The 27,621-nt window shown below is 41.9% G+C and overlaps 1 non-coding gene across 1 annotated transcript; it reads left to right on the forward strand.

Annotated features, from left to right (window-relative positions):
* Positions 1 to 22,832: 22,832 nt before the first annotated feature.
* Positions 22,833 to 22,924, forward strand: Trnai-uau (transfer RNA isoleucine (anticodon UAU)). The gene is given in 2 exon segments: positions 22,833 to 22,870; positions 22,889 to 22,924. It is a non-coding gene; the product is annotated as a tRNA-Ile (tRNA).
* Positions 22,925 to 27,621: the final 4,697 nt, after the last annotated feature.

Genomic DNA, 27,621 nt, shown 5'->3' on the forward strand with positions numbered 1-27,621 from the left:
AAACAATAAACTGTAGTTCCGCCCCGCCACAAACCAGCCGCTGTGGAATTCCGATGGAAGCTGGTAGACGTTTTTAGGCGCCAGACAAGACATAACACGATCTTCTCCCGAAGAAACAACATTCAAGTACGATTTCTAAATAAACCGCTGCATAATCTTTCCTTTCATATACAATGTTGATGGCGTTATGCCTACCTGGTTTGTACGTCGCCGCCATGTCCCACCCCACCACCACTATCATTTTCACCTCTCCCTCCGCTTCTCCAACCACCATCACATGGAGCTCATCCTCCACCCCCTTCCCGTCCTTCCTTCTCTCCCTGTCCACCCCACTCCTGCGCAATTTTCGGCTGTAACTACCCCCAACTCTCCCTCCCCTGTCACTGTCGCCCCATCGACATCTGCAGACTTTCTGCCACTCCCTGCACCACCTCCGACAGGCTCCAAGCCAGCACGGATTTCGGCTCGCCGCTCCACCCAAGGCTGTCTCAGTCTTATAAATTAAGTCGTCGAATACTGGATGCTTAGTATATGACTCATGCGATACCACTTTTGGCTGAACATTCGCTATCTTCAGTTTGTGCTTAGAAACTCCCTTTTTTAATTACTTTCATCCCGGTTTGCTCAGTACACAGTTCATAAATTATGCAAACGTTTCAGTGTGATTTGCATAGAAAATAGTTTGACCCTAAGAAGGTAATAATCATGATATTGCAGTACCTCCTCCCTTTACCACTTTCGCCAAGTCGCAGCACCAACGACTGAGGAGGAGAGAGCCAGATCCCGTGCGGCGAGCGCCAGAGAAGAGAACACTGGAGCCATTGTGCAACCACACAGCGGGTAGCCCGGCGGACATCCTCGCCTCGCTCAAGAATTGCGAAGGGACCTGGCGGCGAATGAGAAGCGTGCCCAAATCTGATGGACAGCAGCAGCCGTTAGGTGGAAAATCAAGAAAGTATGCACGAAAGCAAGTGAATTCTTCTGGTCTGGCAGCAGTCGTTTTAACTGCCTCAGAAAGCAAGAACGTAGAGACAGTTCGAGCACCCCACAGGCACTGGGAGGAGCGTACACAAAGCGAGAAGAGTTCGGACAGGGAAAAGTGTGATAGAAGTCAGCCTTCTTAAAAATATTTTTTGTGGATAGTAACAACGTTCCTTATAAATGACGGACGCCAGCAGGCTCTGAACAGATCCCAAATGTGAGTCTCTCCAGGCCTCACAAAGAAATAGCGGCTACAAAGAAGTGTAGAAGTGGTGTGGCTGCTCTCACAACAGCTTCGGAGGGCAGGAAAACATAGGAAGTATGTGCCAGCGACGCAGGCGAAATCGTGAGAAAGACACCAATTTCCGAGTGACACACTAGCCCACGCAAGACAGGAAATTCCCGCCCTGTATGGAGAGGCCGCATTGAAAATTGAGTTCACCAGTGACAACGCTGCGGGAGGAGAAAATTTCTAGAAACCGTTGAACTGAGAGACGGAAGGGGAGTGAAGAGGGGAGTCGGTGAGCCTGCCTGGGTGGCCGAGCGGTTCTAGGAGCTACAGTCTGGAGCCACGCGACCACTACGGTCGCAGGTTCGAATCCTGCCTCGGGCATGGATGTGTGTGCTGTCCTTAGGTTAGTTAGGTTTAAGCAGTTCTAAGTTCTAGGGGACTGATGATCTCAGAAGTTAAGTCCCTAAAGTGCTCAGACCCATTTGAATCATTTGGGAGCCGGTTAGACAGCGCGGAAGCAAGACATGGGGTCTGCTCTTCCATCCAAGACTAACATCCGCCTTCCGACACCGTGATATCGCAGTTTCCGCCACGCAACCCACAACGGGCAGAAAACACAGAGATTGCTGATGAGGGCAGCCGACTCGCGCCGCACAGCTCGGAGGCGACGCGCCGTGCCACCGCGCCTGCCACACACGCCAACTGTAATGCGTGACGACAATCGCCGATAATGTTGAGATGATTCATTCCCCCTTCCCTCCCCTCCGCAACTGAGGTGTGTCCACGCACAGTCAAATCGGCCCTGAGATTTTTAATTTTGTTTTGTTTTGTGTTCAAATGGTTCAAATGGCTCTGAGCACTATGAGACTTAACATCTGAGGTCATCAATCCGCTAGACTAAGAACTACTTCAACCTAACTAACCTAAGGACATCACACATATCCATGCTCTAGGCAGGATTCGAACCTGCGACGTAGCGGTCGCGCGGTTTCAGACTGAAGCGGCTAGAACCTCGTTAAAATTCACATTGTGATTATTTTTGATAATTAGTTGGTCATCTAGTGTGTGCGGGTGTGTTATACGCTGAAGTGGCAGTCATTGTATGTCGAAGCTTGTTGTACACCTCTGTCAATTTTATGTTTGTTGGATGCCACTTACAACTGCTGTAAATTTAATGGCCAACAAATGTAAACTGCTCAGTAAGGCTTCAGACGTTGTTGGTTTCCAGTGACTGATTCTCAAAACTTGAACACAAAAGGTTTGAATGAAATGATAAAGTTTTTGCCACAAATAACAAAGCGATCTGCATTACGTAGCGCAGAATCGCACACAGTGGGCGCGTTGTTTGCAGGCGTAGAGCTGGTTCCAATTGGCACGTGCGTGCTGTCGAAGAGGGAGCGAGCCAAAATTGCAAGTGCAGTGTTTACTGCGGTGTACCACTATTTGAAAAATCGTAGACAGTGGGTGGTTCCAATATTAAAAAGTAGAAAAATGTATGGCGGAATTAATCTTTCAAATTAGTAACGTACAAAATTACTTTAGACAAGCGTACACATTTCATTCCCTGTGTCTTAAACATATACTGAGATATTTCGAAAACCTGAACTCAGTGTTGGCTGAATAGAGTTTCTAGACACTAAATCAGAAATACTACTTCCATCTAATGCGTTGTCGCTAATACTATTGCGCTTTGTGCATGCCGCCTTCATAGTGTCGCAATTTTAAAGTGTAACATACTCTATTTACATTCCTGCAGCTGGCGCATGCAATTCCTCCAGATAATATAACTTCGTTGATGCCATTCTTAGATGCAACTGTATTATTCACCAATTTTATATAAATGGCTTTACGTCTCCTGTATGTGTCTGTGTATCTTCCGTATCTCCTCACAAACCAAAGGATCGATTGCAACAAAACTCGGTATGTATATAATTGCGTTTGAAATTCGTAACGAAAACCATCAGTTGTCTTTTATTTTGCACAGAGAAACTAGTTTTGCTTCTAAACATTCATGGTGGTGTCTGTTTGTACTATATCGTGTCTCCCTACCACTTTCGCGCAATGACGCTCTGAGCGTGTTTTTTAGGGAATTAACTAGTTTGAACCTGGGACCTGTTGCTGGTAAGGAGACGCCAGACCAAACATGACATGTAGAATTCAGAAGAGTTCAGTGAGACTAGCGATGATATAACCAAATACTAAATGATCTCAGCGTCAGCTCCACTGCACTCCCTGTAAAAGAATCTTAATACTAACTAAATTTAGTGGAAAGGGTTCTAGGCTTTCCTATTTTTAGTTAGCTGGTAAAATAACGTCGAAAAAGCAGTTAAGTTTACCATTGGAAATTTAATTCTACTCACAAAACATCGTTTAAAAATTGCACTATTGATAAAAGGAAATGTTTTAATACAGGATGGTAAAAACCAACTGCGTTCAACAAAAATGTGAACGAATATTCCCTGAATGGGTTTCCAAGTTCTACAATCGATCGAAGGATGACCTATGCCATATCACATCTATAATCTAGGTTTGATTTAAGTTTCACAAAAGAGAAAACTATCAAAATGGTCTACAGTGACGCTCAATTATCTTTAATAACTTATCTAACTTGTCGTAAATTACAGTGGCTCATGTGGCTTCTCAATAACTATATAAAAGAAAAATCATCGCGTTTCAGATCTTTTCTTCAAGTGGCAAATGTGAACACCATGAGCTTTAATTAACGATTGACACTAGTATTACCCAAAAAAGGGGTGTAACAGATGAGTCTTCTGCAGTTGTGAGTGAAGCCTTATGCGCTCAAAAATGCGGCATCGCGTGCGTTCATTACCTTGTCGGTGTTTAAGCAGCGTCAGGGCGACAGCGGCCGGCGCACCAGCCGTCCAGCTCGCCGTCTCGGAACCAACTCTCCACTAACTTCTCCTTACTACAATTTACCGAAGTTGGTTTTAAAAAAACTATCAGGCTGTGTTTTCATCTGACCAATCAGGGTCTCAATGTTAACCTTAAGCTCCGCCTACTAAAATTCTGTCTATCCAATGAGAAAAGTTATACTTTTCGTGGTGGGGCAATGTTTTTTAAAGTTTGGAACGTAACAGAGACGCTAAAAAGCCTGACGCTAAAACCTGCAGCTGGTGTGGTCCTTTTAGCGTTATCGTGAGATCTATACTGTTCTTCTGGAGGGCTCTATATTTAACATGGGTTGGAGGATTGTCCTAATGTAACAGACACGCGAAAAAGTCTCACGCTAAAACTAACGGGTGGTAGTGGCCCTTTTTGTGTTATCAAAAGATCTATACTGCTTTTCTGGAGGGCTCTAGCTTTTAACATGGGCTGGGGGTTGTCCTTGACGTACCTGAGACGCGAAAAAGCCTCACGCTAAAACGTGCGGGTTGTGTAGTCGTACAGGTAGCCTGGCGGCGTGGGTGTCCAGCCCCTCCCTTATCGTAGGGCCTTCTAGCTTAACACGGTTCTGCTCTCGGCTTCTGTCCTCGTTTCTCCCCTCGGAACTGCGTCTGCCTCACGGTGGAAAGGTACGACATGCATTTAGGCATTCTTGTGTTAGTCTGTGGTATTCCATTTGCCCACTCGTTACTCGTATTACTTTGGTTAATTTAACGTCACGATTTATTCGGAGCTATGTGACATACTACTGGATTTGCTTATCATGTCAGGGTTTTCATGTAAGGTGTTGGATTTGCCTGACACCTTACATGCTCATAGGCCACTTTCAAGCTAAGCCGACGTAAATGGGAGGAATGTTATACCATGATGTATACGACGTTCCTGTCATTTACGTCTACAAGATTTGAAATTGGTCTATGACCGAAACTAGTTGCACTGTGAAAAATAAAGGACAGCTGAGGGTTTTCACCATGAATTTCAACGATTATCAAGCAACTAATTTTTTTGCATCTATATGCACTCATATACCGCTTACTGTTTGGAAACAGGCCGTCCGGGGTGGCCGAGCGGTTCTAGGCGCTACAGTCTGGAGCCGCGCGACCGCTACGGTCGCAGGTTCGAATCCTGCCTCGGGCATGGATGTGTGTGATGTTCTTAGGTTAGTTAGATTTAAGTAGTTCTAAGTTCTTGGGGACTGATGACTTCAGAAGTTAAGTCCCACAGTGCTCAGAGCCATATGAGCATTTTTTTTTTTTTTTTTTTTTGGAAAGAATCGCTGTGGGGTTAAGAATCGTCTATCTATCAAAGTGGAGGGAGTGAGGGTGAAAAAGAAATATAGCACTGTTTTTATTCGTCCAGTACTTGTGAAGAAGAGAACTTAATGACTGGCAACGAACTTTATACATAATTTGAACCCCCTATAAAACTTTTTTTCGCTAACAATCCCCACAAAATAATGAAGGAAAAAATTTATCACTTGCTACATTTTCGATGTTCATTCAGTAAAAGTATCAAGCAATACATTCAAGTTTATTCTTCATTGTTAGGAATACTATTCCCAACAAATTTCGCAGAGAGTATCCACATACGCTGCTGAATGTACATACAAAATTATATCGTTGTACGACACGTAGTTCAGGGGATATCCTCTAGTTATTGAGCCTCCCTTCTTTACTATTCTGGAGCCAATCCAGACACAGCATTACAGTTTCCACTATGGGGAGCAGGCCTCTACCTTGCCTGCACTGAGAGGAGCCTATCAGCGCCTCCAAATGTCTCTTGTATGAGAAAAAGAAGACTTTTAGACTAGGGAAGCGTCGTTCTCAAGGTAAGCACCAACATATTTTGGCAAGAAACCTAGATGGCACAACCATCCCTCACTTATGGAGTGATCTAATCTTTTTGGACCAACCACTTCCAATTCCTGAAAGAAGACTGTTAAGCTTGCAGTACATTCGTGCCCATAAAATATATGTTTCTGCCACTCACTGAAAGAACCTGGCGACTTTCTAACGTCAAGGGGGAGAGGAATTACAGCTGTACGTCTACCAGACACGTATGCCAGCCTCTCTGTCCGTATCGTCCCAGTTACTAGCATGAGAAAGTGTGGAGTTTTATGACGTCCCCACAAAACTCAGTTTACAGCAGTCTTTCTTAAACGGCTTCGTCGACTCACTTTCAACCATCGGGCTATCTTCCGCGATGAATTGGCGTCTGGCCCAGATAAAATGTTTTGTCGACTGGCGCCCTCCTGTAGGACTCTAAGTGGAACAGTAGAGAGCATCGGCCAGAGGTCCCCCTGCAGGTAAGAATCACTGAACACTGTTTCCCAGAACCACTTGCACGGCCAGGTCACTGCGCTCGGCATTTATGCCCCCCCCCCCCCCCAATCATCTTGCTTCTTGTTGCTAGTCACTTCTGCTAAGGTCCCCTGGATAAGAGCTCTCTACAGCTTACACATGCAGTTACAAGAACATTCTGCCCACAATTTTCATACAGAAAAGTCATTAACCACGCGTAGCAAATGTAGTTCTGGAGAACACCAAGATCATGACCTACTCATAAAATCTGACTGACGATGTTGTTAAAGTGAGAGAGTAGCGGGGCACCTTACTAAGTTCAGGTAAAAAACTCTTCCTAAACCAATGGGTCTATTTCAACCAAACACGTTGCACACATTACTTACTACCTGGAAAGAAATCTGATGGGGGGTAAGAATCATGTGCTGAGATGGACAGAGAGAAGTCGGAGAAACAGATGGACAGATAGACGGGGAGGAAAAGACAGACTGAATTGGTGGGGGGGAAGGAGATCGACGATCGACAGGGAGAGAGGGAGGAGGAGATTGACAGAAAAAGGGGTGGAGGAGATGGGTATAGAGAGAGAAGGAGGAGGAAGAGGAGGAGATTGATTTAGCAAATGTTGAGGAGATGAACACAAAGTGAGGGAGAGGAGAGGAACTTAGAGGGGGGCCATGGTGATGGACAGAGAGAGTTGGGGGGACAGATTGGCAGGGGTCAGGAGCACATATCGGGGCGGGAGGAGATGGACATAGAGGGGGAGGGGGGGGGGGGGAAGGAGGACAGAGAGGCAAGGAGGAAATGGACTACCTTGGAATACAGTAGGCAGCGCCGGGTACTCAGCAAGTTGTAAATGAAGGGCTTATTTCAATAGTGGTGCAAGTCCATTACCTCCACTTTTCTGTCCATAATGCTTCTGAAATTAATAGTTCAAACAAACACAAAGAAAGGTTCATCTCTAGCAAGAAGCTAAATGCTTGAATATTTCTGGTATCTCAACTGCAAATTTCCAGCGCTCATTTAACTTTAGGACCATGTATCTCAGAATGAACAGAAATGGACTTGTATCACTATTAAAATAAGTTCTTCAAATAATCGTGACCAAACTTCATTATTTAATCTGCACAATGTGCTGGCTCAAACTTGACCAAATTATCACTACACCAATGCTGCCTGATGTGAGTCCTAAAAATTCCTTCACTGTAAGCGAACATAGTCCTTTGGAAAAATGATGTCCTAAATTAATGAATGTCATTCCCCATTATTCACGTTTCTTAAATGAGTAGATTACACCGATGCTAAGAGGGGAAAGACGGATAGGGAAACATTTTCAGGATGCCATAAAGTAAGCAATAGTAATTGGTTCTCCTAGAAACTGTAAGGTATCTGCAGTCTCCTTTATGTCTGTTGCAAAAGCTCACAATTAATTCTGTAAAAGCGTAGATGTAAAGTCGCGAGGAACTTGTTCATGAGATTGCACTACGTGCAGTTGGACAAGCCATTAGCCTGGTAACGTCCGGAGATAACGGTATATCAGCAGATATCATACGCTTCTCAGTCGCATGCTTTAACGGAATTGCGTCTACTCTGATTTGAGTGTTCATTCTGTGGATTTAGCGCTGCATCTCACATGACGCCTATGATCTGAGGCAATGACAAACAATACACTAAACAATGCAAGAGGATTTTTTATGTTATGAGGAATATCAAGATCATACTTTCACCGTAATATATTTTCAGATTGCACCTTATTTCTTGACTTGTACAAACAGATGTGTGCTGGATGCTACAGCTTCTACGATGGAATATGGTCCGATGCACAACTGAGAAAATGGGATACTTTGTGGTTTCTTAAAAACCGTAGTATCGTCTGCTTGTACATCGTTCGGCATAAGTCCTCGAGTGTATTCGGTCTACAACTTTGCTTCCACCGGACATCAGTTGACGTCGAATACCGACCTCAAAGATGTCTCCACGAAGACTATGTCTTCACCATCGGAATAGGACTTGGAATTAAGTGTATGCGTGTTACAACGGGTTCTTGTAGGAAACTTAGAAGTTATCTTTTGTTGCCTCTAGCAGGAAATTCTTACTGGCTTTGTGATTGTGACTTTTTGTTGTTATTCAGTCATTTCCATGTAGACTCATGTAAATAAAAGTTGTGTTGTAAAAACGTTCGAGTTGTCAGTTACAACAAAGAGTAACTTCATCATGCAATCACAAATCGACTAATATTTTGATGGCGTTATGTTTACAAATTCCCAACGTTACAAATGCCAAAGGTTATTATATGTCACTTACATGCACCACCCCTTGCCGCTACTGCCATCTATTGCAAAACGGAAGAAGCAAAGTTGTAGGCCAAATAAATCCTTTTGAAACTTCTTACTATATCAAAATCTTGACCTCCCTCCGTCATTTTTATAACTTAATATTTTATCAATCTATCCCTTCTTTCAGTCAAAATACGCCATAAAGCTCCCATACGTAATCGATTCACTTCCTATTAATTGCATATTCGAGCTACCAGTCTGATGTAGATACTCACACGCGAAATAATGTTTCTGCGTTATGTCTTTGGCGCTGTTTATATTTCGATTTCCACAACTGCACATTATTTTTCGTGCAGCAACATAACGTTTGACGAAAGAAAGCGTTTTTGATAAGTAAATGTGCAATGACTTTCTCAAAGATATAGCTAGAGTTGACTCTAAACTGCATCGTGAAATTTCGGAGTGTCTCTAATGATATTTTCTTGGTGTCCGATGTATTCGGTGCTTCGCTACAGAGTAATAATGTAATTGCGATGTACTTGCTTTATTAGCCCAGTTGTCTTAATTTCTGAGAAAACACGTTCACAACAGTGAAAAAAAAACTGTAATATGCATTCAGCAAATCCTACAACACAAAAGAGAGAGTTCTGTATAGATGCAAGAGTACTATGATATGGTTGCCGTTGCTGCACGGACAAGTTAGCGAAAATCTCTGTGCCGCTCTTCAGTTGCATTCATTGATTACGAGGTCTGTTCAAAAAATTCCGGCATGTTCGTAATTCCGTGCCAGTCACCACTGGCGAAATGCGGCTGACATGCATGCACACGCCTGTGCGTAATGTGTAACTGCCGGAAGTTTCATTATTGTATGTCTGTTAGTTTTTGTTCAGTGCTACATTGGGTATAACGTTGTGTCGCACAATTTGCGAATGTCGAGATAGCAGAGTTAGAGGAGCAACGTGTCTGCATTAAATTTTGCGCGAAACCTTCATAGAGACACACCAAATGATGCAGGAAACCTACGGTGAAGGGTGCTTAAGCCGTACTCGGCGTTATGAATGGTTCACAAGATTTAAAAATGGCCGGATGGACGTTAAAGTCAGGAACTTCAACAAAATTGTGTGCGCCATGTCATGAAATCCTGAAACGTGGCGAGACAATTCATGACTTACATCAGGATAACGCAACCGCACATTCATCCCTGTTGCTGCGTTACTATTGAATTACAAATAATAAAAACCAGTTGTGCAGGAGAGTAGTAAACTGCACGCGGAATAAGGTAAATTAACAGTCCAAAAATGAAAGAAATTCTGAATCAAATCAAACTTTTAAGGTAGATCATATTTAAAAATCAGTAATTATTCGGTTTTCGAATTTAGATTCTGATGAAAGAACATCTACGAGTTTCAGTTGGAAGCATTTTGCTTTTTATCTTAAATCAGAGTTCCATAGAGCTGAACTTCACTCTCAAGTCTTCTTCAACACTAAGTCTGTTTCTCTACTGATTTTTAACGTACAGCAAATTAGAAAATCCTGCTTTAACCCATGTAAGTCGTAAAAAACGGCACAAAAATCGGACTGCTTGTTTGAAAAGAGAAAGGTATTCTGTATTTGCTCCCATCCGAAATGAAAGCAAAATTTTCTTTGTGAAAGCATCTTCCATCGAACTGTCGATAGTCATGTCAATGAAAGTTTCTTTCACGGTTACTTCTCCCGGTATCATTCATGAAAATAAATTTCTTATGTAGTCATATTTTGTGTTCACTTCAGGAAAGAACTTTTCAAAACTTTTTTGGAGGGCCTCTAAATGTGTAATGATACCTCGAACTAAATCTTCCATGGGAGCTCGTTCACTATCTTCCAAAAATGAAATAAGAGCAGGGAATGCGAAAAAGTTATTGTTCAGTACTTGAGAACTAAAAAAACTCTCATCATACTTGCGGTTATGTGTTTAATTGGATTTTTTAACCTCAGCCTTGGAAGTAGAAGGAGCTTCCTGGATTAAAAATCGCTTTACAGTTAACAAAAATGGCTCTAGGCACTATGAGACTTAACATCTGAGATCATCCCTCCCCTAGACTTAGGATTACTTAGACGTAACTAACCTAAGGACATCACACATATGCATGCCCGAGGCAGGATTCGAACCTGCGACCGTAGCAGCAGCGCGGTTCCAGACTGAAGCACCTAGAACCGCTCGGCCACAGCGGCCGGCTCACAGTTAACTTTAAACACAATCACATATAGGTCAACCACACAAGTTAAACTTCACATCACAGTTACATTAGTCAAGGACTAGCTCGCCGTGAAACGCACATTCCGGTTCCACAGTATATAAATGATGTGCCGTCTAGAATTAAAGGTAACTCTAAAATATTTCTGTTTGCTGATGACACTAGCTTGGTAATAAAGGATGTTGTGTGCAACATTGGCTCTGTTTCAAATTGTGCAGTTCACGACATATCGCTAAATCACAGCAAGACTCAGTTTTTACAGTTTCTACCACACAATTCAACAAAACCCGACGTTTTAATTACACGGAATGGGCCTAGCAAATATATAGGGGAGGAAAAGGATCCACCTTGGCTCAACAATGATATTAGGAAGTTGCTGAGAAAGCAGAGAATTTTGCATAGTCGGTTTAAACTAGTCACTGCCCCGCTGACAAACAGAAATTATGCGATATGAAAGCAACTGTCAAAAGGTCAATGAGAGATTCTTTTAAGGAATTTGAAAGCAAAACGTTTGGTCGTACGTAAAGCTATGAACGCTACAAATAATTGAATACCTTCTCTTGCTGACAATACGGGTAATATAATGGATGATGATAAACAGAAGGCCGAAATTCTACACCTAGCTTTCAAAACCTCGCTTACTGTAGACGACTGCAGGTCCATTCCCCATTTCAACTATCAATCACAGGGGCGGCTGACATGGAGTTTAGTGTATCTGGGATTGTAAAACAGTTAAGATCCTTATACGCCAGGAAGGGATCTGGCCCAGACGGTATCCCCGTAGGATTTTATGTTGACTTTGCTACAAATATAGCACCATTCTTATCCATCATCTATCAGAGATCATTGGAACAGCGGAAAGTTCCACGGGACTGGAAGAAGGCCCAGGTCAGAGCAATCTATAAAAAGGGGAGAAAATCGGATGCACATAATTACAGGCCAATTTCACTGACATTGATTTGTTGTAGAATCATGGAACATATTTTGTTTTTAGACACAATGACCTTTTTAGACTCTGAGAAGCTCATCTGCAGAAACCAGTGCGGTTTTAGGAAACAGCGGTCATGCGAGTCACAGCTGGCGCTGTTTGTGCATGATATACAACAGGCTCTAGATACCGACTCCCAGGTTGATGCCATATTCCTCGACTTTCGAAAGGCGTTCGACTCAGTTCCGCACTGTCGCTTGCTCCAAAAAGTGCGCGCTTACTGTCTATCCGATGACATATGCGGTTGGATAGAAAGTTTTCTGACAGACAGAGAGCAGTATGTCGTCCTCATTCGGGTAGCTTCAACAGAAACAAGGGTAACATCAGGTGGGTCCCACGGCAACTGCTTTTTACGATTTACATAAACGATCTGGTTGATGCTATTGACAGCGGCATGATGCTGTACTCTGCAGCAAAGTAGTATCACACGAAAGTTGTGAACAAATCAATGAGGATTTGCGGAAAATATCTCTCAATATTAGGAAGTGTAGCTTATTGCGTGTAACAAAGCGTAAATCCCCATTAATGTAAGAGTACAAAATAAATACCCAATCCTTGGAAGCGGTAACATCAGTCACGTATCTGGTTGTGACTATTCGACATGATCTCAAATGGAACGATCAAATTACACAAGTAACGGGTAAGGCGAACTCTAGACTGCGGTTTATTGATAGAATGCTGAAGCGATGCAGTCCTTCAACAAAGGAAATTGCTTACAATGCTTTAGTAGTTGAAATCTTAGAGTATTGTTCGTCTGTGTGGGACCCTTACCAGTTGGGTCTGATTCAAGGGATTGAGAAGTTCCAAAGAAGAGTGGCAAGATTCATGACTGGTACATTAGTCATCGCGAGAGCGTTACAAATCTCATAGAAAGTTTGATGTGGGACACACTTGCCGATAGACTACGCGCTAAATTTCAAAATCCGATCTTCCCCGAGGATGTAGAGTATATATTATTACAACCAACTTTCATATCGCGCAATGATCACCATTCAATTATATGAGAAATTAGAGCTCTTACTGAGGCGTTCAGACAGTCGTTTTTCCCTTGCACGATCCGCGAGTGGATCAGAGAGGGGAAAATATGACTCTGGCGCGAATTGTGCCTTCCGCCACACACTGCTTGATGGCTAGTGGAGTACATTTTTGGATGTAAATGATTAGTGAAACTGAACAGTTCAAATTTCTAGGTGTTCAGGTAGATAGTAAACTGTTGTGGAAAGGACCTTGTTCAAAGACTTAATGCTGCCATTTTTACTGTTCAAACGGTATCTGAAGTAAGTGATCGTTCGACACGAAAATTAGTCTACTTGCTTATTTTTCTTCGCTTATGTCTTATGGTATTATATTTTGGGGTAACTCTTCCCATTCTAAAAGGATATTTATTGGCTCAGAAACGAGCGGTTCGGGCAATAAGTGGTGTAAGTTCGCGAACCTCTTGTCGACTCCTGTTCACTAGTCTGGGTATTTTGGCATTGGTCTCTCAATATATGTATATTCTTTACTGTCATTTCTTGTTAACAATATCAGCTTATTCCCAAAGATAAGCAACTTTCACTCAGTTAATACTCGGCAGAAATCAAACCTGTATTTGGATCGGACTTCCTTAACTCTTGTGCAGAAAAGAGTTCAGTATACTACTGCATCCACTTTCAATAAAATGCCACCAGAAGGATGTAGGCTGCAGTAGGTGATGGGAGATGAAGAAGCTTGCACAGGATTGAGTAGCATGGAGAGGTGCATCAAAGCAGTCTCAGGACTGAAGACCACAACAACAACAACAACCACAAGAATTCAAAAATCTTAGCAGTAATCTACGAGCTTTCAGATCGAAACTGAAAGGTTTTCTCATGGGTCAATCCTTCTATTCTGTCGAGGAGTTCCTTGAAAAATTAAGCTGATTCTTGATGTACTGTTGACTGCGTTTAGTTCAACTTATAGCTTGACCTTTTCTTGTGTTCGTACACATTTTATTTTTATCTGTTACTATTTTTATGTTGTAATTTCATGTACTGACAAGTTCCATGATCTTGGAGATTTGCTTCTCAATTTGGTCTTACAGAACTTGACGTGTAAATAAATAAATAAATGACAATAATCATTCTTCTTATCACGATATTGGTATCGCGATAAGAAGAATGACAATAACAACAAAAAATGATTTACTGTATGATGATGACAGCAGTGCCACACTTTGGTACATCGCATAAGTTGGCGCCAATTCCAAAGGGCCACAAAAGATTTCAAATAACCAACGACAAGACCGCATCGAAAGGTCGCCAACGTCAAAACAAGATGGATCATTCAAATGGTGCAAATGGCTCTGAGCACTATGCGACTTAACTTCTGAGGTCATCAGTACCCTAGAACTTAGAACCACTTAAACCTAACTAACCTAAGGACATCACACACATCCATGCCCGAGGCAGGATTCGAACCTGCGACCGTAGCGATCGCGCGGTTCCAGAGCGTAGCGCCTATAAGCACTCGGCCACCCCGGCCGGGGGATGGATCATTCCCGGCCAATGCAGCGACGACTAATGAAGCGAGGGGTGGCAAGGGTGTCCCACGTGCCGTCCAGAAAAAAAATTTGTGGTAAATCCATTTTTCTTTAACATTATACAGACGCTACTTTCTTCAATCATCAAGTCACTTTAAAAATAAAGTAACGTAAGAATTTTTTTACTTATAGCAGTACATGATTTGTTTACTTGCACGAGTGCCGCCAGAAATACCCTCGCGAACCACTAGTGGTACGCTGGTTCAAGTGGCTCCGAGCGCTATGGGACTTAACATCTGAGGTCATCAGTACCCTAGAACTTAGAACTACTTAATCCTAACTAACCTAAGGACCTCACACACATCCATGCCCGAGGCAGGATTCGAACCTGCGACCGTAGCAGTCACGCGGTTCCAGACTGAAGCCCCTAGAACCGCTCGGTCACAACGGCCGGCAGTGGTACCCGTATCACCGTTTGGGAACCCTTGGTATACGCGGACGAATACGGAGAACTGGTATTAACAATTTTTGTTATAAACACGGTTCTCTATCATCTCCTCAAAGACTGACCCTACCTGTTGACACATACTGTAAATGAAACAAGAAGAACGAGAAGACACTATTAGGGGCGTAGTAAACGCATTTAAAGATTTGCAAGATGCCGTAGCAGCTTCTAAAATCCGATGTCTTCAAATCGAATTCCTTTCGCAGTTGAGGTGTCGTTATACAACGCGGTAAGTGGATCGGAACAGTTTCGCCGCAGCCAGTCGCTGCTGTTGCTGACTTTGAGGAGCTGGTCGTGTCAGAGATCGTATCACGGCTCACGCCGGCTGACTCGTGGCCATTCGAGCCTAAATATTATCCAATACTCTAAAATATTCCCATCAAAAATAAATGCCTTTAAGTTGACGCAATAGCTACCACAAAAGGCAGGTGTGTCAATCTGAGCAGACCAAGATCCGTTTGCACGCGAACAAAGGTACGATGAAATCGCCGACAAATAAATACACGGAACTTATCATGCTGAGTTTCCTTTGTCACTCTCAGCTCATACGTCTGACGAGTGTTATCATGTGGAGAAGAATTGGTACTTCAGTCGCCTCGCTGTATACCATATACTGTGAAAAGATAAATTTCTAACAGTAGAAGGAGTAAGTGTACCACAGTGTCATACGTCTTGCTAATTTGGAGTTCTTCTCACAACACTTCACCTTGTTTCTTGAGCTGGTGCATCCACAATATAAAGCTCTATTATTCCCATGGTCAGCCACAACGTATGTAATAGTACTGTATCATATGCCTCGTCAGCCACAACGTATGTAATAGTACTGTATCATATGCTGTAACGAAACGAAATAAACTGTCCGCCCTCATCCAATACATTTTACTATTATTTGTGCAAGTATGAAAATAACATCTGTCACTCCTGTTTCTCAAATCAGTTTTTTTAACGGTAGTTCGTAAGCCTAGGCACCGAACACACCCTTCTGCTTCCTACAGTATATTAAACACAGGGAGTACAATTGCCTTCATCCATTAAAAAGACAGATACTCGCAGTTTAAGACAGTAGGAAATAATAATCTATACTTTCTCCAGTCCGCCGATGATCTTGTGATAACTGCCAAAGATAGTGATGATTCTGGTTATATGCTGAGAAAACTGTAGCAAGAATATGACAAGTGTGGTGTGTTGTGTCAACTACTGCGGGAGTCAGCACCGACACAAACGAGGAAAGAGAGAAGTTGCGATGGCCGGTGGCGGGAATGCAAAATGATGTGTATGTGCAGACATACACTTGCACATTAATAGAACTCTTTGTTTCTAAAAAGGAAAGAAACATAATTTCTCGTTACAAGCTGGCTTGATGTGCTTCCTGTGCCTTCTACATGCAATTACATGTACACTCTATGGCTACTTGCAAAACATAGGCGAAGCATTGTCTTCTACTCTCTGCTGATGATCTCGAAGTCTGCGAGTAAACAGTGCTCCACCAGCGATGAGCGGCTGGTTATGCCAGTGTGGTCGGAAACTGGAAATTTGTGGTAAGTTCCTATGGGAACAAACTGCTTAGGTCATCGGTCCCTACGCTCACACGCTACTTAATCTAACTTAACCTAATAACCTAACTTACGCTAAGGGCAACACACACATCCATGTCCGAGGGCAGACTCGGACCTCCGACAGGGGGAGCAGCGCGAACCTTGGCAAGGCACCTCATACGGCGCTGCTTATATCAGTATTCACAAGGGGCTCTGAACTGTCTTTCTAGAGGTGTGGCCATACCTGCTCTTTCCATTGGCGCGCAGGCCAGCGCCTCTGATACTGTTTAGCGGCGTTACGCTGTCGGTGTACAGTCAATACTAGAGGATTGCACGAGGTTTAAAAGTTGTTGTTGTTGTGGTCTTCACTCCTGAAAATGATTTGATGCAGCTCTCCATGGTACTCTGTCCTGTGCAAGCTTTTTCATCTCCCAGTACCTACTGCAGCCTACATCCTTCTAAATCTGCTTAGTGTATTCATCTCTTGGTGTCCCTCTACGATTTTTACCCTCCACGCTGCCCTCCAGTACTAAATTGGTGATCCCTTGATGCCTCAGAGCATGTCCTACCAATCGATCACTTCTTCTAGTCAATTTATGCCACAAACTCCTCTTCTCCCCAATTCTATTCAATACCTCCTCATTAGTTATGTGATCTACCCATCTTCATTCTTCTGTAGCACCACATTTCGAAAGCTTCTATTCTCTTCTGGTCTAAACTATTTATCGTCCATGTTTCACTTCCATACATGGCTACACTCCACACAAATACTTTCTGAAACTACTTCCTGACACTTAAATCTATACTCGATGTTAACAAATTTCTCTTCTTCACAAACGCTTTCCTTGCCATTGCCAGTCTACATTTTATATCCTCTCTACTTCGACCATCATCAGTTATTTTGCTCCCCAAATAGCAAAATTCCTTTACTACTTTAAGTGTCTCATTTCCTAATCTAATTCCGTCAGCAGTACCTGATTTAATTCGACTACATTCCATTATCCCCGTTTTGCTTTTGTTGATGTTCATCTTATACCCTCCTTTCAAGACACTGTCCATTCCATTCAACTGCTCTTCCAAGTCCTTTGCTGTCTCCGACAGATTTACAATGTCATCGGCAAACCTCAAAGTTTTTATTTCTTCTCCATGGATTTTAATACCTACTCCGAACTTTTCTTTTGTTTCCTTTACTGCTTGCTCAATAGACAGATTCAATAGCATCGGGGTGAGGCTACAACTCCTGTCTCACTTCCTTCCCAACCACTGCTTTCCTTTCATGTCCCTCGACTCTTATAACTGCCAACTCGTTTCTGTACAAATTGTAAATAGCCTTTCGCTCACTGTATTTCACCCCTGCCACCTTCAGAATTTGAAAGAGAGTATTCCAGTCAACATTGTCAAAAGCTTTCTCTAAGTCTACAAATGCTAGGAACGTAGGTTTGCCTTTCCTTAGTCTTTCTTCTAAGGTAAGTCGTAGGGTCAGTATTGCCCCACGTGTTCCAGCATTTCTACGGAATCCAAACTCATCTTCCCCGAGGTCAGCTTCTACCAGTTTTTCCGTTCGTCTGTAAAGAATTCGCGTTAGTATTTTGCAGCTGTGACTTATTAAACTGATAGTTCGGTAATTTTCACATCTGTCAACACCTGCTTTCTTTGGGATTGGAATTACTATATTCTTCTTGAAGTCTGAGGGAATTTCGCCTGTCTCATACATCTTGCTCACAAGATGGAAGACTTTCGTTAGGCCTGGCTCTCCCAAGGCTCTCAGTAGTTCTAATGGAATATTGTCTACTCCCGGGGCCTTGTTTCGACTTAGGTCTTTCAGTACTCTGTGGAACTCTTTACGCAATATCGTATCTCCCATTTCATCTTCATCTACATCCTCTTTCATTTCCATAATATTGTCCTTAAGAACATCGCCCCTGTATAGCCCCTCTATATACTCCTTCCACCTTTCTGCTTTCCTTTCTTTGCTTACAACTGGGTTTCCATCTGAGCTTTTGATATTCATGCAAGTGGTTCTCCTTTCTCCAAAGGTCTCTTTAATAGTGAAAAAGGTAAGGAACAGTTTTGGGTTATTGCAGGTAACGACTGAGGGCCACGACGACGACACATTCTATGTTTCGTCGAATAATCAGAAAAACACTTTTAATAAGCAGCATTTAAATTTGTATGCGAAGATTGAGAAAGAGAATTAATTTCAAAGGGAAGATTTCATTTGTTATTATTAAGCAAGAGGTAGACATCCTAAGGGAAGGTTTCATAGGTTATTGTAAAAGAGAAGGTTGCGTAACAAAAGAAATATAGAGGAGATGGGAATGTTTCATTTGGAGCAATAATAGCGCAAACAAAATGAAAAAGAAATAAAAAACAATAACAGAAAATATATGCTTGTGTAGTAATATAAAAAGGAAAAGTTCGACAGATACTGACAGAAATGGGTTACTGAAGACGAAGTACAAAAATCAGAAGAAGATGGAACTGTAGCGTAATGCAGTCTATTTCAAGGAGGGTGCTATATCTGGGTATAGCTATTTAAAGCCAATGTTTGATAACAGACGGCCAAAGCAGGTAAACAAATTTATCCCATAGGAAAAGAGAAAAGGTCTGTGAAATACAGATGTTAAGGAGCTGCAGACAGGAATCTCCAAGAAAGGGACTGAGAAGACAGTAAACTATGGGACATAATCTGTAGATAGGGTGGTCCATTGATAGTAACCGGGCCAAATATCTCACGAAATAAGCATCAAACGAAAGAACTACAAAGAACGAAACTCGACTAGGTTGAAGGGGGAAACTAGATGGCGCTATGGTTGGCCCGCTAGATGGCGCTGCCATAGGTCAAACGGATATCAACTGCGTTTTTTTTAAATAGGAACCCCCATTTTCATTACATATTCGTGTAGTACGTAAAGAAGTACATACTGAAACCTCGTTTAGAAACACAAGCACATCATAACTTTCTAAAATAAATCTTTTTCACTTCTTCTTCTCTAGTTACAGAGTAGCCACTAAATTACTTTTACGCTTTCTCCAATCCTTCATCTGTCAGTTTATGGTTTCCTCTCTTCTGCTGATAAATTCCTTCGCTAATTTTCGGAACTATTTTCTCTTTGTAGCTCTCAATTTTGTTTATCTATTCCGTTCTATCTTTAATATTTTGCTCATTTAAGCCAGTTTTTTCTAGGTCTTCGTGTAGCTTCCCAATGCAAGTGATTTTGCCTTTCAACTTTTCAAAATTCTGTTTAATTTTGAAGGTAAAATCTTCTACGCTGTTAAGCCACATTATGTTCCTCTTCGGTTTCTTCTTGCACAATCGGCGTTTCGACTCCTTTGTTTGGATCTTCTCCACAATCATTTGGTGTTCCCAGTTAGCGGTTTCGTCAGTATGCTGCTACTCATTCTTTTGATGTGTCTCTAGAACATTAGTCTATGTTCCCTAACTGCGTGTGTATTTTTTGTCCTGCCTGATAGCGTACTTCGATGTCACTTCTCAGTTTAAATGTTTCTATTTAGTAATGTTTCCGAATCTCTTCGTCGCAATATTTTTTCCTTTTTCCTAAGTTCCAGGTGGTCGAATTACTGTCTTGTAATGATGAATCTTTACATTCATACAGAATCATTTTTTAATTATAAACATCCTTTGTCAAGTGAAATGGTAAGCAGTATTTCGTAATTTTGCTCTGGCGTCTTCTTTTTCCCATCCATTAGTTTGGTTGACTTCTCCTCCGAACCGAAATTTTCCTGTTCTCTTGATATTTAATTAATGAGAAGATCAACATCACTGCAACTCATCCATCACACACGCCAAACGACTCGACAGGAGTACTACACTTTCGAAGAAGCCTTTCGTTCTGAATGCTTGGAACTTCGGTCATAGCCTCGGGGGAAAGCATAACCGCGCAAAAATACATTTGCTTAGATATCTTAAACTCCTGTGGCAGACTTAAGCTAACCTTACAGACAACACACTATCGGCTGTCCCTTCTGTCACTGCAGATCTTACTGCCACCACCAACTGTGCTCAAACACCCCACAAACGACGACAGTGAAGCCGAACACACACACACACACACACACACACACACACAAAACCCACACGATATTCTACAATAAGCGAAAGACCTGATCGGATTGACCTCTCAAGTGACGAAATTGACATATTACAGAAACGCAGTCACTGACGCTAGCCCAGGAGACATCGTCGGTGTGTAGCAACAACGGTAACTAATACATCCTTGCACTCACGCATTAACTAGCGGTGCTAGAGCATAAATTCGCTTATATCCCTGTTAACCGTCAAGAAAGTCCCAGAGGTTTCTCCCCCACAGCGCTTGCTGTGGTGCTTTTTCCTCTCTGCCCTAAAAACCGCTGTTTTTCAACCGCTCTCTACCAGCTGTCTCCTAGTTGGGACCGTATTAGTGAGTGATCGTGCCAATACGTATGGACGTCATCACAGTTCCGCTTCCTGTTACCCCTCTAAAGAAATGAAGACCTATTTACAAACGTGACCCTAAAAGTTTTTGTGGTGGTCATCACAAAAGTACGGGCGTGGAAGGTTCTACTTCTTTTTCGGTGGCTATTTGTTATTTAACAAAACAACGGTATTATAAATTTAAGAAATACACTTGTAAATAAACCATCACGTAGTTTACTAATTTTGAGTAACTAGCCAAACCTAAACAACTCCACATGGTGCACTTTAAATAACTGTGCAGCTCCAAAGAACTTCGTTGAAGGTTACTGACTGTCTGCAAATAAAGAGCAAAACATCCTCTGCGTGATGCATCGCACCTATGAATTTGCCACACAGGTCCAGACTGATTAGTACACAGATGATAACCTGCGAGTTTCCCTGCGCCTGTCAGTAAAAGTAATCTTTGGTCAAGATGTCAACTTTTATTGTTATTTTGCCTTTAAATTGTTAAATAATGTAGTTACTTCGTAATAAAATCACGAAACAAGATTTAAAATCTGCCAGTATTCAATGGAGAGCAGTTTTTAATTAAATATGCCGATGACCTTGTAGCTCTAGTGCTAATGGTTTCTTCTGTATTCTTTAACACTTCCTCGACATGGATGACTGTTCTCAGCACTTCTCGAGCTCTTTTGTTTGACGTTAATTGTCTTCATTACTGTACCACTCTTTCGTTATCTTTACAAACATCTTGCAAACGTTTTATGACGTAATAGGCGCATGTTCACCTTTTGTTACACTGCAACTTCCACTTTATTTCTTTATTTGAGGTTTATGATATTCCACTTCTCATTCGACGAAATGTGCCTGATACTGCTTGGAAGTGATATTAATGCAATTCATAAAACTGTACTTGTTATTTAGGTCTGTAAAATGCATTTGACATCCTAAAAGCAGTCTGTTTCAAATGAGTCGCTAGTATTCCACGTTTCAAATTTAAAAGTTTGCATCTTTTTATAGGGCGCTGAGAAAAAAATTACGTTACTACTTGTCACAAAATTAAAAAGTAGGAATAAAGAATAAAAAAGAACACTTGGAAGAGAATATAATTACAAGCGAACTACAGATGTTGGCAAAGGTTAATTTTTTGGGAATACAGGTCGTTCATTCAAAGCTTCAGTTATTTCCACTTCTGCAGATAATCGTCTTCCTTCTGCTGCATGGGATAACGTAGCTACAGACATCTCGATCGAGATACAAAGTAGGGATGAGAAAGAACATGTCTCAACAGCATTTGAATGGTGTTATTCTAGAGTTACAGTAGACGAGATGCTTAATCAATACAGCTACGTCTGCAACGACGTCAATAGTTTGTATTGATTACATGGCTGTAAGTACCTCGAACCGTTATTTGTCGCTTCCTTAGGTGTACGACTTGTAAAATGACTCTTTGCACGATGTAATTCCTTACTCTGCCATGCTGATCGTTGCACGAGTTTTATCATGGCGGCAGCAGAGTATATCGATCTCAACGCTTTTCAGCAAGATTAGGAAAAATAAGGTATTGTTTGCAAGATTCCCTGTACAGGAGGTGCAAAATCTGCTAAAATTCACGATAAGAGTTGTTAATATGGGAGCTTTCAAGCGAGAACAAGTTGATACAGGATTATATCCGTATAATTCTACTTCCATGTTCCATGTGCAATTGCGTTTTGTATGGCAAGATAACTAGTCACGTAGCAATTTCATTGTCGATCTTAAATCAAGCTTGGAACACACGACGCTTCGCAGTAACGCTAAGCACTGATTCGTCCAGCCAACGGAGTAGGTTCTAAACGGGCGAGTAACCGTACTGATACATTCTGGTGACGTCATGTTTGTCGGCCGCCACGAGTTTCCTGTTGGATGCGTCACGCGGTGGGAGGCGCAGTGTGATAACAGTAGGACTGCTACACGAGCTGTAGCTCCAGTGGCGCAATCGGTTAGCGCACGGTACTTATAAGGCAGTCGCCGTGAGCAATGCCGGGGTTGTGAGTTCGAGCCTCACCTGGAGCATAGTTTTACTTTCGTGTGGCGCGTTTAATTTGTCCTTGCGATGTTAGAATTGAAAACTATTTCTGTTTCTGCGCGTTCTACAACTGCATACATAGTCACCAATCTGAGTATATACACTGACTTCGTTAACGCCAGTGTCGTAGCAAGGTAACCGGATTTTTTAGGTAACAATTTCATCGCGTTTATGCCTCACTCACGAAAGAATAATTATTATTTAACTAATTATTCGTGTGTTGATTTTAAATTATGTTACAATTTTTTTTATTTACAACTTTTTTTCCTCCTCTGTGTTGGGAGACTATCCGATTCATTCGAATGGTAATATTTCGTGTCTCAAATCCGCTCAATAAGGAATGGAATTTGACTGATGGACAAGTAAATAGTTGTGTAAGAAATTTTGTGAAGTATGTACGCGATAAACCAGCTGCTATCGCATATGAGAAGAAAGGGAAAGAGTAATATCATCTACATTAACTAAACAATAAATATTAGTCTTCTCAGAGATCTGCATGAATAAGTGATGCTGTGGCAAACGTCCATAAAAGTAGAAATTTAAGTGGCAGAATAACAACGTGTACTCTAGCCTGAAGCCTGGTTGGTAAACATTTAAGCACTGTTTATTCACAGCCTTTGTGTAAAAATATTTCATTGGTGTTCTATAAAATGAGCTATTCACCTAATAATGATTGAAGTGGAGAGTGAATAAGGTGAAAGCAATTTAACTAAGAAAATGCAATTTAGTAAATTACTTGGGGATTTCTTTCTTTACCATATAATTAACTACATGTTAACAGATGAAAGCTGTGGCAACACTTGTAAGAAACTTTGATGATAAAGTATTTGTATTGTAATATAATTAAAATGTAAAGAGATTTGAGTTATCAAAACCACGGGGAATCTTCCTAGAAAAATAGAACTGTATGAACTCAGTTTGAACAGGCGATGGGAGGCCTGAGAGTACCGACCGAGCGCCGTGTCATCATCAGCCTTTAGACGTCACTGAGTGCAGATATGGAGGGGCATGTGGTCAGCACCCCACTATCCCGGCTATGATCAGTTTTGTGACAGGAACCGCTACTCCTCAGTCAAGTAGCTTCGTAGTAGGCCACACAAGAGCTGAGTGGATCCAGACCTGGACAGTGATCCATCCAAGCGCTAGCCAGGCCCGACACATAGTCAGCACGGATTCAGAAAATATCATTCTTGTGAAACACAACTAGCTTTTTATATTCATGAAGTAATAAGTGCTATCGACAGGGGATGTCAAATTGACTCCATATTTTTAGATTTCCAGAAGGCACCGATCCTCACAAGCGCCTTCCAACCAAACTCCGTGCCTACGGAGTATCGCCTTAGTTGTGTGACTGGATTCGTGAGTTCCTGTCAGAAAGGTCGCAGTTCGTAGTAATAGACGGAAAGTCATCGAGTGAAACAGAAGTAATATCCGGCGTTCCCCAAGGAAGTGTTATAGGCCCTCTATTGTTCCTGATCTATATTAACGACATAGGAGACAATCTCAGTAGCCGTCTTAGATTGTTTGCAGATGATGCTGTCATTTACCGTCTTGTAAAGTCATCAGATCATCAAAACAACTTGCAAAATGATTTAGGTGAGATATCTGTATGGTGCGAAGAGTGGCAATTGACCCTGAATAAAGAAAAGGCTGTAAATTAAACTAAATACTTAGGGTTTACAATTACAAATAACCTAAATTGGAAGGATCACATAGATAATATTGGGGGTAGAGCAAACGAAAGACTGCGACTCATTGGCAGTAAACTAAGAAGGTGCAATAGGTCTACTAAAGACACTGCTTACACCACTCTTGTCCGCTGTATTCTGGAGTATTGCTGTGTGGTGTGGGATCCGCATCAGGTTGGGCTGACGGATGACGTCGAAAAAGTACAAAGAAGTGCAGCTCGTTTTGTATTATCGCGAAATAGGGGAGATAGTGCTACAGACATGATAGGTGAATTGGAGTGGCAATCATTAAAACAAAGGAGTTTTTCGTTACGACGGATTCTTCTCATGAAATTTCAATCACCAGTTTTCTCCTCCGATTGTGAAAACATTCTGTTGGCACCCACCTATATAGGGAGAAATGATCATCACGATAAAATAAGAGAAATCAGGGCTCACACAGAAATATTTAAGTGCTTGTTTTTCCCACGTGCCGTGCGAGAGTGGAACGGCAGAGAGACAGCTTGAAGGTGGTTCATTGAGCCCTCTGCCAAGCACTTTATTGTGAATGACAGAGTAATCACTTAAATGTAGATGAAGTTGTAGACAACGCTTAACTTTGGCGATCTGACGGGAACCGGTTTTAAAATTGCAGTAAGGCCGTTGGCATAAAAACTATATGGCACGTACTTGAAACGATCGTATGCTACTAATAAAAATGTCTTGGTCGAATGATGGTCTGATGAAGTGAAAGAGGTACATTGATTGGATATCTGGCATTCAGTCATGTATACAGCGTGTTTTCCGTGAGAGCGTTCAAAAATTTAACAGGATATAGAGGATGTCCACTGAAGAATTTGAGGTAGTGAACCTAGAGTAGAAGAAGCCAGCTTGAGGAGATAATAGGAATACAAAAATCACATTACTGTGCACTTTTTAATTAACATTAATCACAGTAAACTGCAAATACCATCATTGACACAATGAACGTACCATTTGAGCTGTATCTTAAAGAATGTGCTGAAACTGACGGCCATCAACCTCGGTGCAAGCATGACATCGGCGAACAAGATTGACTCACCTTAACAAATACCCCTGGTATGTTAGGAACCATACCACAGGCACCTACAATTCTGGAAACTAATTCCATCTCCATATTCACTGGGGTCTCATGCGCAAGTGACTTTAGATCCATAGGAAATAATCAAGGGGATCCAGGTCAGGTGACTTCGCAGGCCACGGAATAGGACCTCGGCTACCAAACCAGCGACCAGGAAGTACAGCATTAAAATGGTTACAGACATCAACACTGAAGAGAGGAGGTGCATCGTCTATTTGTACACACATCCTCTCAAGAAGAGCCAATGGGAAGTTTCCGACAACTCAGGTGGAACTCTTTGCACAATCCTCAAGTCCAGGTGGCCATTCAGACGGCCACGTAGAAGATATGACTCGTCCTCTTTGTTTTCTTGCGGGAAATAAAGGATGTACATGTAAATAAACAGCACATTTGTGTAAACTTGTATGCTTGTTAGTTGTAAATGAGCTGGCAAACAGTAATTTTAGACAAAGCGGTACACATGTTTACTTCCAGATCTCCTTAAGCTGGTTTCTCCGACCGCAGATTCCCTAGCTCAAATTGCTCAGTGGAGCATTCTGTACGTGCTGTTACATTTTTGCACGCTCTTACAGAAACAGCATGTGTATAAGGTGTTAAGTAACTTATCTCTTAGGGTTAGTTAGTACACAATGATATGATGCCTGATATGCTACGAAAACGCCTCTGATTGAAATTTTGAAGGAAGTGCAGAATTTTAAATAGCATGTGAAATTTGAACTTTCTTTTATTTCCATGAAGTTTTGTAAGTATGTATACACATATTTGTAGTTAGTGGGTATGAATCATCACACCTACACAGGGAGAAACGACCGTCACAATAAAATAAGAGTAATCAGAGCTCGCACTGAAAGATGTAGGTGTTCGTTGTTTACAGCGCTGTTCTAGAGTGGAATAATAGAGAATTATTGTAAAGCTGTTTCAGTGAACCGTCGCCCTGGCACTTAAGTGTGATCTTTTTTCATGTACATGTATATGTAGCTGTAGAAGAGTTATTATCTGACACGTGAATACATGAAAGACCAAAGTTGTGGTGTTTCTATGGACAAATAAGTAAATGAGAGTTACTATGGTATTTTATGAACAGGCCTCAAATAAACGGATTTTGCATGTCGCTGTACGGCAAGTTCTGTATCGTAATGTGGGATGTGTCAATCGCGTTTCTCGCTGACTTCTGTTCCGATTGCCCTGCGTTATTTCAGCTTGATCTGTATCCACATACTGTATATTCTCTGCAAGCCGATGTACGGCGTAATGTGGTTTTCTTTTGTACGAGTGTGCCGCCTGCTCTCTTACTCCATTCACTAATGCAGCGAAGGGGAAATGATTGTACGCCTACGTAAGCGCTCGAATTTCTGTGATACTTTTCTCGCGATACCTACGCTAGATATGCGATGGACTCTGTTGTTTCGATCTACGTTGATCCATTACGGACCATGGGACAACGGCTGGCATGTATTTCTTGATGCAATAATTTACAACAGCCTTATGCATTGTAGAAATTTAGTTTATGAACTTCTTATGTGCTACCAGTTTCGGCATTACATTGATGCCATCTTCAGGCCCCACACGTCATAGTCGTAAAATCGCTATACACGGAAGGAGTCAGATAACTGGATTCGTGAATCAAATCGTTATGCAACAGCTCTTAGTGGCCAGGCGACACAGACTACCAATCTGTGTCGCCCTATTGAACGACCTCGTTCGAACTTAGTGAGGTGTTGATAATGACGAGTTTGTCGCCTTGAAGTCATTCTTGCCTAACAACTCACGACGTCCAATCTCAGAGGTAACTAACGCTCACGACCGTTGCAGCGTGTTTTAAAGCGAACCTGATTTGCATCCTCACAGAGGCGCTACTAGTGTCACTCATACACGACTGGTGCGAAATTTGAGCAGA

This window comes from Schistocerca gregaria, chromosome 2, assembly GCF_023897955.1.
Source record: "Schistocerca gregaria isolate iqSchGreg1 chromosome 2, iqSchGreg1.2, whole genome shotgun sequence".
Classification (NCBI taxonomy): Eukaryota; Metazoa; Arthropoda; class Insecta; order Orthoptera; family Acrididae; genus Schistocerca; species Schistocerca gregaria.